The sequence below is a fragment of the Lonchura striata genome, chromosome 4 (genome assembly GCF_050655825.1).
Source record: "Lonchura striata isolate lonStrDom1 chromosome 4, ASM5065582v1, whole genome shotgun sequence".
Taxonomy (NCBI): Eukaryota; Metazoa; Chordata; class Aves; order Passeriformes; family Estrildidae; genus Lonchura; species Lonchura striata.
Window position 1 is genome coordinate 15515777 of NC_140706.1, and position 14930 is coordinate 15530706.

A 14930-nucleotide genomic window follows, 5' to 3' on the forward strand; every position below is an offset into this window, starting at 1 on the left:
TGTTACTTTAACAGCCTACAGTTTTAAAATCTATACTGAGCTTTACTGTTAATGCATCCAAGACACTCTTATAATCAATGCCAGCTTTTCTGCATGTTCTGTAAATGTGTCCATACTGCTTGTTCAGACAGAGAAGTTTCAGCCTCTCCTCCCTTGCTGGTGGGCAGTAAGTAGTGAGAAAAAAAAAATTATGCATTTCCCTGGTTTTACTTTCCTTAATTAAACAGTAAGGAAGAGAAAAAATGTGGATCCCAGTTTTATAGGACATGCCCATCAGTGGGGGGACTCAAACTCCAACTGAAATGGCTTTTAGGGCATTCCTAAATTTTTATTGGGTTGTTTTCATCCCAGCCACCAAAATTCAATATATTTAATGAAGAACTTGATGTGAGGCATTTAGGATATGTGGGAATTTATTAATTTGTATGGATGCAGATATCACCACTCAGATCCAGGCTATTAAGATGCACAGATTTGCAGTGATTGATTCTGCACCACACATGGTCATGGTAATGACTGAAGATCTGAAGAAGCATTTTGAACGGTATTTATTTGATATTAAGAGAAGCATTCTAATTTGTCTTCAAATAGACCACAAGTGTATATCAGAGCAGTGACCATCTGTTTGGGGTTAGTTTCTATGGTTGAATGAGTATTTTGTAGTAAATAACCTAGTTAATTGTATAAACCTTTGTTTGCATGTGTTCTAAGATGCTTTATAATTTTCTTGAATTAGTGGAAATTACTCTTTTAGGTTCTCTGAATATCACCTGTAGATTGTTTATGTTTGAAAGACTGTTCAAAATTAAAAATACAAGATAATTTTGAACTTCATTTGCTACACATCATTATTTCTATTCACAAATTAGGAGAGATTTCTGATGAAACTGCTCTGAACTACCAGTTTAAATTCACTTGGTGAATAGTGTCATTATTCTCAAATATTCTTCAGCACTCCTGCCTGTGAAATCATCTGCAGGAATAGTCACAGAAAGTAAATGGAAAGAAGACAAACAGCCAAGAAACATTCACTGTTTTACTTGAGTGAACATTCTTAGAAAATATTTAGAAATATTGGCTCTGTTATTAGTTATATAAATATTCATACAAATCTGTCTATCAGATTGCCTCCCTGAAATTACTCAGGCCTTTTTAGGAACTTGGAGAGAAAAGTCTCTTAAAAATATATTTCTGCACATTTTCCAGACATATAATGGACTGGATATGGCCTTATAAATTACAGGCTTTCCCATACTCATCCAGTCATGGGGCCAAATCTCAAAGTTAACTTTAATGGGATTTTGGCTTAGCAAGGTTGGAGGAAGGGCAGGAAAATTTAGCCTATGATTTATACTGCTTTCAAAAATTGCTCAGTGAAAAAAAAAATACAGCAGTGGTACTTAGGTAGTACAGTTGCATGTAATTTATTTTCTACATAACCCACATGAAATTTAATAAGATATAAAAAAAGTCACATTTTTGACTGAAGTCTTAAAAATTCTAGCTTTAGTGAAAATAACTGGCTTCTCAAATGAGTTGATCAAGTAAGGCAAAAAGTGAAAAACATCTATTTGTTCAAAAGTGTTTTATTTGATTATTTTTATAAAAAAAAAAGGAACCACATTTCGCAAAATACAGTAACATATGATAGAAATTAGGAAATGTGCTGTAGCTGTGCTCTCAGCGGGGATGAAAAATGAGAATGCTCTGGCAGTGTAGGGAGATAGGGTTCAAACTCCAGGGCCAGGAGCTGTATTGGCCTCTGGGATAAAAAGGCTGATTTTCATTAAAGACAATAGTACCCACTGCCTTAAAAAATAAAATAATAATTTAAAAAGTTTTGTATATGTAGGAACTTACTTTGTAGAATATCATTGACTGGAACAATTACCACTGAGAAAACTTCAGTGAGCTATCATCTTTGGTAACTTTTCCGTGGATTTTTACATTCACCTGGGTGGGTTTGATGACCAGATACCTAGATAAGATGGCAGTGATCCTTGATGTAGTCAATTCAAACAGATTTGTGGCAAATAAATGGAATTCAGTGAATAATATTGTTTATTGACTTCCAAAGTTAGATCTTAAAGCAAAGCAAACCAAAAAGCAAAGCAGAGAGCTGCCTGCAACCACTGGGGATTACACCCAGCCTGCCACCCAAAGAGTAGCTGCAGCCACAGAAGCTTTGTTCTGCACCTAAGAAATTAAGCATCCTCTGCAGAAGAAAATGATACAAAATGTGCAATTATTTATATACTTAGGCACAGTACTAATTCTTTTTATGGAACACATATATTGATTACAGACTCAGGGACTATAAAAAAAAGCCAAATCACACCAAACACAAAAATGCCCCAAATTTTAACTGCTAGCATTTCAGTAAAACTTATGCAGAGTAGTCACAGGGTTAATATGTGCCTGTTGTCCTCCACATTGAGAGACACTGGGCTTACCTTTGGAGCAGGTATGACTCAGATTAGATATTGAAACTGGTTGTCTGGGGCATCTTCAATGCTGGAGAACTCTAAGAAGTAATTAGATTAATACTTGTCAGGAAGGCAATGGATATGGCTAATACTGCCTTGGTGCAGGGGCTGGCCCCCCACTGGCTTTCCAGACTTAGGGTTTAAAAGACAATGGTATGTATATAAAACTGCATGTTAGGTCAAAGTTATATGTTAAATAAACAATAATTAGAATATGCTCACCATTATATTCTTTTGACACCTAAAATTAGTTTTAAATTTGACCTAAAAATTTATTTCTCTAGGGGGAAATACAAGAATAATCAGAGATCCTTTTTTTTCCCTTGTTGTTGTAACGGGAATGCTGTTGCTTTACGCTCAGACATCTACACTAAACATTTAGAATTCCACTAAGGGCAAAATCTCCCCCTCTCATGCACTGTTCTCAGAAATGAGGTCAGGCATTTCTCAATCCCTGGCAAGAAAACTTTCTGACTCATTACTCCACCACAATGCATCCATAATTTCCCCTTGGGTCCCAGTCAAATTGTTCAAATGTTTTGGAAAAATTTATCTTTGACATCCCAAGAAAGGGAATATAGAAAAGATGTCCTCCTAGCATGAAAGGATTAGAGTCCTCTTAGATTTGAAGCAGAATTTCTTGCAGTTTGCAAGATATTATTATTTATTAATTCATGCAATGGGCTTCACAAGCACTGAGGTACTTTATAGAATTACAAATTCTATTGCAAATACACAGATGTGAAAGTCCTGTTGTTGCACACACTGCTGAACCGTGACCAGCTTTCTTGTAGGACCCCAGATATCCTCAGAAATCCCCACTAATTTGGCACTGAAAAGACTGAGCTTCTCAGTCTGATTGCTGAGGAGTTCCACATTCCCCAGAGCTTCTTGCCCTGAGTTTAAGACATCAGGTGCTCACTTCAAGCACTTTGAAGGCCTCCTGTATTTTCCTTAGTGATTGAGCCTCTGTGCTCATGTCCTGAAACTAATGAGCTTATCCAAGCCTGCCAAGCAGTACACAGATTTCTGAGAGGTCTGGGATCCATTTCTGAATCATGAAGCCTCACATTCCTTTTCTTATGACTGTCCAAGATCTGGGCACATCCATTGCAAAAACGTCTTGATGCATTTCCACCCCATCCCTCCATCCACACTCAGACTCCAGGAGCTTTCATGGGACCTCTGAAGGTCTTCTAGTCCAGGTCCTGCTCAGAGTAGATCCAACCATAACTCCTGTCTTCTGTTTTTCCAGGGAGCCTGACTTAACTACTAGCTTGGTTCCTTTTGTCTACTTCCATTTTTTTGTTACCAACACATTGTTTACATAAAACTCCAGAAAGAATTCTCGTGGACAGAGATGGGATTGTGTCTGCCATGGTCACAACCATGCAAGTAACCCAGGTTATTAGCACTGCTACCCACCTTTGTCTTTAGAGAGCCTATCTACCCTGAGAATGGTTACACAATAGGTGTCACTGTGAGAGCTCAGAGTTAGGGAGGAGGAAAGGCAAAGGACAACACTGAGCTGATGAGGAATTTATATTTCTACATGCATCCCTTTTAAGGAAAGGAGAAAAATTGGGTAAGCAAGGGCCCCTCTCACTGAGTTGGACTTGAGAAAAATTAAAACTATCCCCTAATAAAATGGCAATACTAAAAAAGTTGATAAACATGCAATATTGTAGTTTGTGAGAAAGCAGATGAGATGTCCTGTCCTGTTGGGAAGCAGCCTCAAGTCAAGCAGCAAGAAGAAGCTTTCCTGAGAAGGGAAATCTTTATGTGTACACAGCTGACCACCACTTCTTTTCTTCTGTCTCTTCTGAATTGCTCCTATAAACTGTAACACTGACTTTGGTATTGGAAGAACAAGGATAAAATTTTTGTAGGATCCCCAGGTGGTCCCAGACACCATGCAAGCCTCTTCAAACATTTGTACACCTACACGGTGGAGGTTTCTTTTTAAGTTGAAGTAAACATATATAAAAATTTATTAGAATCAGATCAATTTGTGATCTCAAAAATGCAAAATTATCCTTTCACAATTAGCTGTTTCTGTGCTGAATTTAACAAAGCATAAAGCAGAAGAAAACAGCACTGCTTTGGCTCTCGCATAGGATTTGTTCTGGAGCTGGAACCCAAGAGCTTGAGGGCTTCAGGGTGGCTTAACACCCTCTAATACCTCTGTCCTCACACACTACAAAGGCCAAGTGTCACACATGTACCCCACTGCTGCCACTTCCAGTAACCACATCATGCAGTCTTGTCTGGAAATTCCTCTCTGACAAAATGATAGCTTTTCCACCCCACTGATTACATACTGGAAAGCAGTAACAGAAAATAATTCATTTAGCACATGATTTTACATCAAAGGCAAGCGGTAACACACAGCTTTAGAGAAGGTGGAGTGTCATGCTAACATTTTATATTCTAATATTAATAATTTGATTTAATATTTAATATGGCTTTTTGGTGTTCAGCTAAGAATTCAGCAAGCTTTCTCAGCCATCTCCCACACTTTACTATCTGGAATATTGTATGCCCTGTCCCTCAAGCACTTATTGACACGTTAGGAAAATATTGCCATGGTGTTGTTATCCTATTTGTGCAAAGGTCTCTGCTGCTGCTGCAATCAGCCGTGAGAGCGCCCGTGTGTCGCACAGTCGGTGTCAGACTTTTACAAGCTCAACCCAGTTGCTCTTCAGCGTGCACAGATCCCATTGACTGAAGTGGGAGTTTTATATGTTTGAGGGCAGTAGGATTGGAACAGTTCCAGCGAATGATCCCTGCCTGCATTCATGAGGACAAAAATGATAACTCTTGACTTTCAAACAGCATCACTCGGACTCCTTACACCACATTTTTCGTCACTTTTTAGTTTTTGTAGCCAATGATTATCCTCATCAAGAGGGGCTCAACATTTTTTCACTCAAGATGTCAATTTTCTTTTTTCCTTTAGTCTACTACACAATGGTTCCTGGGAATTCAGCTCCCCCAAGGTTTCCAGGATGAAGCCCCACTTGATATCATTTCAGGAACCCTCAAGAGAAGAAAAACTGGCATTCTGCCAGAAAAATTGTATGCATAGATTTTTTTGGTTAGACCAAAAAGATTAGGCCTACTGTCCAGAGCTTCCTGATTAGTTAAAGATGTGCCTCTTCAGAACACTTTTATCCCAAAGTAGCCTTAATATTTCCCCCCTTTTTTACTGCTCTGTTTTTGTCATTAAAAAACCTGGCACATATTTGCTTTCTCTTTCTGAAAGAACTTTTTTTTATTTAAAAACTTCAAAAGTTTGTCCATTATCCCTCACTCACACAGAGCTGCAGCCCAGGCAGCCAAGCAGTTGTAAACCAGCCAGTAACTCCGTGAGCTCCTCAGCAGCCAGGCTGGACAAAGCTCTCCCTGTAGCTGCACTGCTGATGGCTCCTGAAGCAAGGTTTGTGGGGCAAAGCCACAAAACCAGGAGTACTGAGCTCTTACACATCTCAGCTGCCTCCCTGCTCTTGCAAAAGAGATTGTTGTTATACTGGACACTGCAGAGGACAGCAGTGACAGTTTGCTGGGCTCACAGTAGTTTTTTATAGCTGTTGAGATTTTTCAGAAATCTGTATGAAAATGGAATCTCACCAATTTATTACTATTCTGGTTTTGCTACCTCATGATAAATTAATGAGCCATACCACAAGACACACACATTAGATGTGTTAAAATGGCAGGGCTATTCCTCCCACCTTAGGCAACAAACTGAGGTGCTAAAGTTAAAAGCCTCATTTTGCATTTCTCACCCCAGCAATGGATTCAGGTAGATGTCTCTGGGGCATTCCTTGGATTTTTGGGTAGGCTGAATCAGCTAATAGAAAAACCTCTTTTCCCTAACAAAGACATTATCACCTAACTTATTTTAGATGAGAGACAGAATACTTAATGCTCTTCCCTCATATCCAGACTAAGTTCAGAAGTTTTGAGAGACTGAAGAAAACTAAGGGGAAAAACAGGGCAGATAACAATGAAGGAGTGGCAAATAACAGCCTTGTGTATACCATGCTGAACAAGGATTTTCTGGAGGCTGTATTTTATTTTTGTGGGAGGTGTGTGTGTAACTTAGAATTTGTTTAGCTTTTAAACTGCCAGTGAAAGAACAAAACAGGGAGCAGCTTAAAAGACGCATTAACTTGGGCTCATGTTTCCTTCAGCACTCTTTTGGTGCTGTGTTGCTACATTTTAAGAAGAAAAACTACTATAAGGGCAGAAAGCTTTGATGTGGAATTGAAATTTCTCAAAGTGTCAGAGTATGTGAGGTGAAAAGTGTTCTTCTGAGCAGGTCAAATGTATACATCAGTTCTCTTCATATCCTGGCATGGTCTGGGATCTGGGTTTTCATTTAACCCTGTACACATCTCTTCAGCTTCTCTCTTGTCTCCTGGGCATGCAAGGAATGGAAGGGTCGAGGGAGAGAGGAGCTTATTTTATTAAAAACCAGAGAGATTTTATTATGTCTTTCTGAAGCATCACAAAATTAGAAAATGAATGGAAGGAACAGCCATTATGACATCTTGTCATTCCAGCTCTGCCATTTCTCCAGCCCCCATCGGCTGCCCTGAACGTGCTGCTATCTGCAGATCAGGGTATGAATCATCTCACACATCGCCGAGGTAAACCCTGGCAACTGTTTAACAGCACCGCTGCAACACTGGGGAACATTTTAAGACAGGAAATTAAGAATAGCTGAGCCAGCTAAAACCACAGGGGGAAGTTTAGATGGACAGAATTTAATTACCCATTTTGGAATTTGGCCAGGACACCAAAACTTACACCCCCAACCCTCCTGTAAAGTGCCATCAGATCTTTAATACTAACAACTGTTCAAAACATCAGCTTTAGATCTGCTCCAAATGAGAACAGCACTAGAAGTTATCCAAGACCTGTCAAGGTACTCATTTACTACCGACTGACAGGAAGGCTACAACAATGTACTGATTCACACAAACAAGCTAAAGTAAAGCACAGCAAGCAAAATATTTCTCCTACCAGCACTGGAGGCTTAATGTTTTTAGAAGAATTCAATGTATTTTCAGAAATGCGTCAGATAAAAACCCAACATATTTATTTTATTATCTTAGCAGTCAAAACATCCTTGTGCCCCCCTTGCACGTGCCCCAAATATATGTCAGTGCTCAGCCTCTTGTTTGGTGCCATTTTTAACATGGAAGAGGAATACACTATAGTGAAAAACAACAGTGTGCCAACTTTATAGAGAAGATTAAAGCCTGAAAGTCCATACATTTTCACTTCTCACATTATTTTTCTAAAGCAAGCTGTTTACTATTCAATGTTTATTTGTGGTGAAGATTAAAAAGTCTCTCTGTGGGTTATCTTTTCAAGAAGAGTAGGATTTCTACAAATCATGGTTCTTGAAATTCCTTAGGCTAAGGAATTATGTCAGCCTGGAAAAGCATGGGTTCATTATTCACATTGTGTTACTCTGTTGACATAATTCCCTAACAGACTGGGACATGAGGTGTCCCATTTTGATACTTCAACCTACAGCCACTGCTTTTGCCTCCTCTAAGTAATAAACACTTCTGTCACTGAGTTCCTGTTTTAAAAAAATCCTTTGAGCAGTATATCTATATAAAAAGGAAAATATGGGTTAGCTGTAGTCCACCAGCAATTTATCAAGCAGTAGTAGTTATGTCTGTGGGATATTTTTCATTATCTGAGGATTATTAATAGCGACACTACATACATAGTGATTACTCCTGGACTAATAATTGAGATAATATCAATATGAAGCCCAGTTTCATTAACACCTTAGTAGAGAGACTATGATGTGAGGTTGGTTTTTTGTTTTGTTTTGGCTTTTTTGGTTTTTTTTTTTATTCCCTCCAATTTGTAATCAAAAGTAATTTAATAGTAGAATCAGTCTTTACTTATGACTGAGGTTGTGGACTTTGGGAGTTGGCAGAGCCAGTACTGGGCTGCTGGGAGCCAGACTCTTTTTGATCTTCATATTGAATGGTTTCCTTTGATCACCTAGACAATAGATCATAAAAGAACAGAGCTTTTACCCATATCTCCCTAAATTTGCAGGTAAATAATGAGATGGTCTGAACTCAGGCTGGAGTGTAAGATTTTTAACAAACAATTCTCCCCTTTGAAGTAGACTTAGCAAAATTAGCATATAAATGAGCAATGCTGCTACATAAGGACATGTGGCTGGAGAAGAGGGATAATTGGGCTGAGGGGGGCTGGTTTCTAAATGAGCTCTCTTGCTGAATGACCGGCAGCGATGCTTCTCTTTGTGAGTCGGGACAAGAACTGAGGATGGGCTTTGCTCAAGGTGGAGACCACCAGACTGGAGCCTTGCAGCTGGGCTGGAAAGGGCCAAGCTTGGTGGGAGGCAGGGCAGAGACAGAGCTGCCTCTGCAGGAAGAGGCGTTCTGGTGGGTGCTGTGGGGTCTGGCTGTGGTCCATCACGATGACATTCGCCTCTGTCATCTTCAACTGTGCAGTGCTCTGCGATCTGATCCTCCATAAATCTCCTCAGAGCTCTCTTTGCTGTGCCCATGAAGAAGGACCATCATGCTGGACTAGCTGCACTGGTGGCTGCTGGCAAGAGCTGCATGAGCTGAATTCACCGACCTCACAAAGCCAGAACAAGGATTTAGTGTGGTGGTAGCAGGTTAACATTAAGATCTTAAACTTCAGAGCTTTTTATTTCACCAAAATCAGTGGAATTGCCTGTCCCAGTGGGAGACTGCCCCCCTGTTACAGGGTACCTTGGACTCCCTCCTCTCTGCATGAACAAGGCAGCTCCCCTGGGACCAAAACACCCTTGTCCTTCCCCAGCAGGGACACATGGCTGGAGATCTCTCAGTAGCAGTGCTTTGTAATGTACTAAATAAAAAAGAAGTTAAATTAAGTATGGATGCTTTGAGTCAGCTTTCAACAAAAATTTCTCAGCGTTCTTGAAAGAATCATGCTCAGTTCACTTGCTCCTTTATGTAATTTAAGAAAAATTAAACTTGAGATTTACAAAGGACAGTAGATCATGATCCTGGTGGCACGTGAATAGCAAACAGGATAATTTATTCTGTGTGGTACAAAAACCAAGCTCACAGGTTTTTGACTTGCTTTGGGGATACATATAGATATAGACTGTTTCTGCAGAAATCATCAGCACATTCTGGAAGCACTCACTATCCTTTGGCCCAGATACTGCTCAGACCACATTTACCCTTCCACAGGAGATGAGATTGGCCCCTTTTCAGTTTAACCCTCATGTAACATGGGGGGCTGAAGGCTGAATCCAGCTCTTCTACATCTTAAGTGAGTGTTAAGGGCAATATTTTTTAAAGATTTAAATGACATTTCAGTCTCTTGTGAATGTATCCTGAAGAAAAATTTCTGTACATCAGATATTCCCCCATCATAATACTCCTTTCCTTCCCTTGGAGACCTGTTAGGACAGGACTTTGTACTGCTAGTGAGCACAGCACCCCTCTGGAATCTTTGCTGCTGGAGCAGTTGTCTGAGGCTTTTTCAGGAGGCAAGGTGGGCACAGTGGGCTGCAGCAGCCAATGGTGCTGGGGAGAGCCAAGCACCTGCTCTGACACAGATGAGTGAACCAAGAAGGGGCTTTGGGGAGGATTTTTGGAGGTGCTTGAATGTGGGGAACTCTTGGTGGGTTTGGACAAGGGAAATTTAATGCAGAACTTCGGAAAGAGAAGGGCATGGCCAAGGCTGGGGGCTCTCCAGCTGGCACCTGGGAGTGTTCATGAAAAGGACCAAGGGATGGGGAAGGTTGAAATGGATAGCTTCAGAAATAGGAATTTTGTCACAGGAGAGGGGGAGAGCTGGGGCAAGGGCTGGGGTGGGAGGGCAATGGGCACCAAAGGAATGGATTTATTAAACACCTCTGACATAGATGTTGTGTTTGGGGCAATCTCCTGCCCTGTTTTCCTTCTCCTCCCTCCCTGGGTTGTTTGTTTTTGTTTTGTGTTTTTTTTTTTTGTTTGATTTTTTGTTTTGTTTTAGTTTGCTTGTTTGTTTTTTTCCTGCTGGCAACAGGAGTAGCCTAACCCAACTAAACAGAGCTGATTAGTTTCAGAAAAATTGATATGAGCTTTTCTTGCACTTCTGAAATCTTTCCATCCTCACCTCTTACATTTATTAGCTCAAAATTATTCACCAAAAGTTGACCTGAATTTTCAAACTAGTTTTCTTCTGGCAAATAAACTCTTCACTAAAAACATATGTGCCCGTCACTACAGTAAATGCAGGCAGTCAGTCTATTTACTTGCTGTTTGGCTGATAGCTGGCCCCTTCCCAGCAACACAGAGGAGATGGAAGGCATTAAGAAAAGCTCTGAATATTGCTGGCTGAATAGTCTGCAAAAAAAAAGGATAAGGATGACAGGAATGAAATCCTAGCACTGTTAAGAGGCACTTGGAAGATTTTGCTACAGTTTCTATTTAAAAAAAAAAATTAAAAATTCAATGGAAGTTGCACAAATAAAAACCATGCACAGCACTTTGAAACCATACCAGTGCAACACCATAAATATATGAGAATGAAACAAAAATAATAAAAAAGGATCTTAGTTGTAGGCAATGCACTTTAATGGCTCAGCTCAGTATGGAATAACCTCAAAAATACATTCCAGAATTGGTTTCTCCATCACATGGAAGAAAGGGGCAAATGGAACTGCAAATACAGGGCACAGCATCTGCTAGACTTCACTGCCTGGCCACTGCTCTAGCAGACTTGCCATCCCTGCTGAGCACATTTCATGGTGGGGCAGAATCCAGCCTTGGGCTGATGGGCTGCTCTGGAAGCTGCAGGGGCAATTGGATCACCTTGGTGAAAGCAGGGGGGTGGCAGAGAAGCTGCAAGTGGAGCTGGTGTTCAGCAGCTCTGTTGGTACAAGATGTAGGGGCCTCAATGATGTTACTGTGTCAGTCAAAATATTTTCAATTGGAAACAAGGGGTGAAGAGAAAGAGGGCAACAACAGCCTCCAAAAGGAACTGAACCATTGTCCTGGTTTTGGCTGGGAGAGTTAATTTTCTTCATATGGTACAGTGCTGTGTTTTGGATTCAGTATGGGAATCACGTTGATAACACACTGATGTTCTGGCTTTTGCTCAGTGGTGCTTACTCTAAATCAAGGACTTTTCAGTGTCCTGTTCTTTGCCAGTCAGCAGGTGCACAAGAAGCCAAGAGGGAACGTGGCCAGGAGAGCTGACCCAAACTGACCAAAGGGCTGTTCCATTCCACAGGACATGCTGATTATATAAATTGGGGAGAGCTGCCTGGGAGGCACCAATTGCTGCTCAGGGATGGACAGGGTATGGGGCCAGTGAGTGGTGAGCAATTGTAGTGTGCATCACTTATTTATCTTGGATTTTATTCCTCTCCCTCTCTCATTTTCATTACAATTATTATGATTGCTATTATAATCATTAAGATTATTATATTTTACTTTTAATTATTAAACTATTCTTATCTCAGCCCAGGAGTTTTATACTTCTTTTCCTTGATTACCTCCCCACGTCACCAGAGAGGAAGTGTGTGTGGAAGGGTGGGTGGGGTGTGAGCAAGGAGATTTGTGGTACTCAGTTTCCAGCTGGGGTTAAACCACGACAACTGTGCTGTGCCACTAGCTTAGTTTGGAGACACCAGCAAGAATTGTCTTTAGGATATTGGAGTAGCATTTAAAAAAAAGTGTATATCCTCTAAAGACATTTCCCAGGAGAGAGACCACACTGTTGGCTCAGGCAGGTGACACAGAAGGGGGAGTTTCCATTCAGGGGGATATGAAGCAGGTGACACCTGCTCTTGGGGCCTCCAAAGAACTGAAAACATATCTTGAGTGTTGATGAAGTGTGGAACGGAACAGAAAAAGAGCTTTTTTTTCCCCATACAAGGGGTGGCATTGAGATGGAAATACTTCACTAGGAAATAGGAATAGTCATCAAGGAAAGATATAGGAAACAGAAAAATCACAAGATTAAGTAGGCTTAGTAGCAAAACAAATGGGGGGTTGACAAATTATCAGAAAAGTGATATTCTCAAAAGTACAAGCAATAGCACAGGCTCCACTGAAAATGAGGTTAGTTTTGGAAATTAACATCACATCTGTCTAGTTCCAATAATCCTTGTCCATTTTAAAATAGAGCTAATGACACAAGATATCTGCTATAAATAATCAAATCCATTATAACCTGGACATATCCTCTACATCAAATAATCCTGCTATAAAAACTGAGAATAAAGGAATTTGCTGGATGACTAGCACTCAAGAAATTGTTCCCTGGTGGGTTATTTGCAGCCTTTTCTTTACTTCAGTAGTTTATGTTGAATAACTCACAGCTGTGGAAATACCTGTACAATGGAATTTAATACTGCTAGTAAAGGGATCCAAATTGGCCCAGCTCCACTCAGGACTCACAAATGTTAAGACATACAAATATCTTGGGTTATGTAAAAGGCTGGATGGCCTCAGTGGATGCTCAGGCAGAGGGACTGTGCCTGCTGCCAGAGGGTGGGATGGGCAGAAGAGTTCACTCATCAGGGCACTGCTGGCTTCCCACCAGGGACCAAGGATGTGCCACGAGGCCAGGTAAGAATCTGAAGCCTTTTGTTTTTGTACAGGAAGTCGAGTCCTTTTGTGGGAATGATAGGAAACTGCTTTTTAGGAACTGTATGTACAGAAAGTGCCATAAAGCCACATGTGTACAGAGCGGCCACAGTCCAGTCAGGGTTACCTAGTTCTGGTCACATGTAAAGCACCAGCTGACGTAACAGCAACCTGAGATGAGCCCGTGTAACTGGAAAGCCAGAGCTGGCAAGCCCTTACCACCTTTTTTTTTTAAATTTTTTTAATTTTTTTTTAAATTTAATTGCAAGTCTCCTGGATTAGTCTATTTCCAACTATTGAAGTGGATTGGGGAAGGAAGGAGAGGAGAAAGATGGAATAACTGATACTTTGGGTGATCTATGTCATTCTATATCATTCATATGTCCTTCAAACTATCTCTCTGCAACGGCTCCAAGCATATTTCTGCAGAGAGCTGGGCAGGACACAATCTGTGTAATTCATTGTGTTGTGGCTTAGTCAGGAGCCTTGAGAAGGGAACCTCATCAGCCCACCTCTGGCTAGTTCAGAGGTGCTTGTATTTGATATTTTACTTCCAGCTCCAGAAAATTTTAACTGTTTGTTTTACTCTGAAAACAAATTTGTGGTGCATGTAGTTTCATGACAATTGCATGTGGAAAGGAAATTATCAAAGTACAACTTAAAATTTCAATGCCCAGAAGGAATTAAAAAGAAAAAATGCATTCCAAACAAATAAAAAGGTTTTGGTTGAACAAAAACTCAACCAATGAACCAACCAAAAAACCAAAACAACAAAAACAAATATTAAAGAATCATGATTTTGAGAAATCATTATTTCTGTACATCTACTCTGAATATTTCACAACAGTCTGCAGTCATTTAGGCAGACATTTTGAAGTGAAAGTCAAATCACCACAAACCTTCTCCTAAGTAAGGCACTGGTCTGGAGGAGATTGTAGGGTACTGGGATGGAGGATGAGGTGTAGGTAAATGAGTGTAACAGTCCCAGAAAAGCTGTGGCTGCAGCCAGGCTTTTAGTGTGACAAAATGATTATACTGATTTTAAGATAGGGCTGTTCCTGTGTTTTCTTTCTTCTACCTCAAAGGATATTTCAAAGTAATCCACCTGTTAATCAGCTAAAGGAGATTGTTGCAGTTAAGAAATCAGAAGTTTCAGCACTGAACAGCATGGTCACAGATGATGAAAAAATAAAACAAATAAATAGAATGAAAAACATATTAAATAAGATCAATTTTCCATTTTCCCCTTTGAGCCTTGACCTTGCAGCCATGTGCTCATCCTGATATGTGGAAGTGCCTGCATGAGGCCCATCACTAGAAGGTTTCCTTCATTACTGATTGCAGTTTTCTCCCCAAGTCTTGTAGATTGCCACTTTCAGAAGCCTCAGACTGTTTGAAGGCAATTATTATACAGACCACTCCTTCCTTCCCCAGCAGTTCCCTTCCCTACTTGAGAACTGGCCATGCTGTGGGTCTCACAGAAAAATCATAGGACTCGACAACTCTCTTTCCATTTTAAAAGCCCATATCCTACTATTACATGGTCTTGAGCTCAAAAATGTTGCCTCCCTGTGGAGTGCCACTGTTCAGCCTCTCATTATAACCTGGCCATTAGTATTTTTCCTCCCTCTCAGGAATGCGACCGGCATCTACAGTAAAGCCAAATCCTGCTGCGTGAAATTTGAGTTAGGCCCTTCACGAGGAAGTCCTGACTTCTTTGAAAAAGGGGTTATATTTAAAAATAATACATTTTCTGGAAGGAAGAAGGCTGATACAAGCTATATTTTTTTAGCTGTTAGGC

The 14930-nt window shown here is 40.4% G+C and overlaps 1 long non-coding RNA gene across 2 annotated transcripts in view; it reads left to right on the plus strand.

Moving 5' to 3' along the window:
• Positions 1-14930, plus strand: part of LOC146767545 (uncharacterized) — an 82786-nt gene that overhangs the window by 27958 nt on the left and 39898 nt on the right. For both annotated transcript variants that reach the window (XR_014955072.1, XR_014955073.1), the window contains exon 2: positions 1-14930. This exon is cut by the window's left edge and continues 15784 nt beyond it; it is cut by the window's right edge and continues 27269 nt beyond it. This is a non-coding gene — a long non-coding RNA (uncharacterized LOC146767545).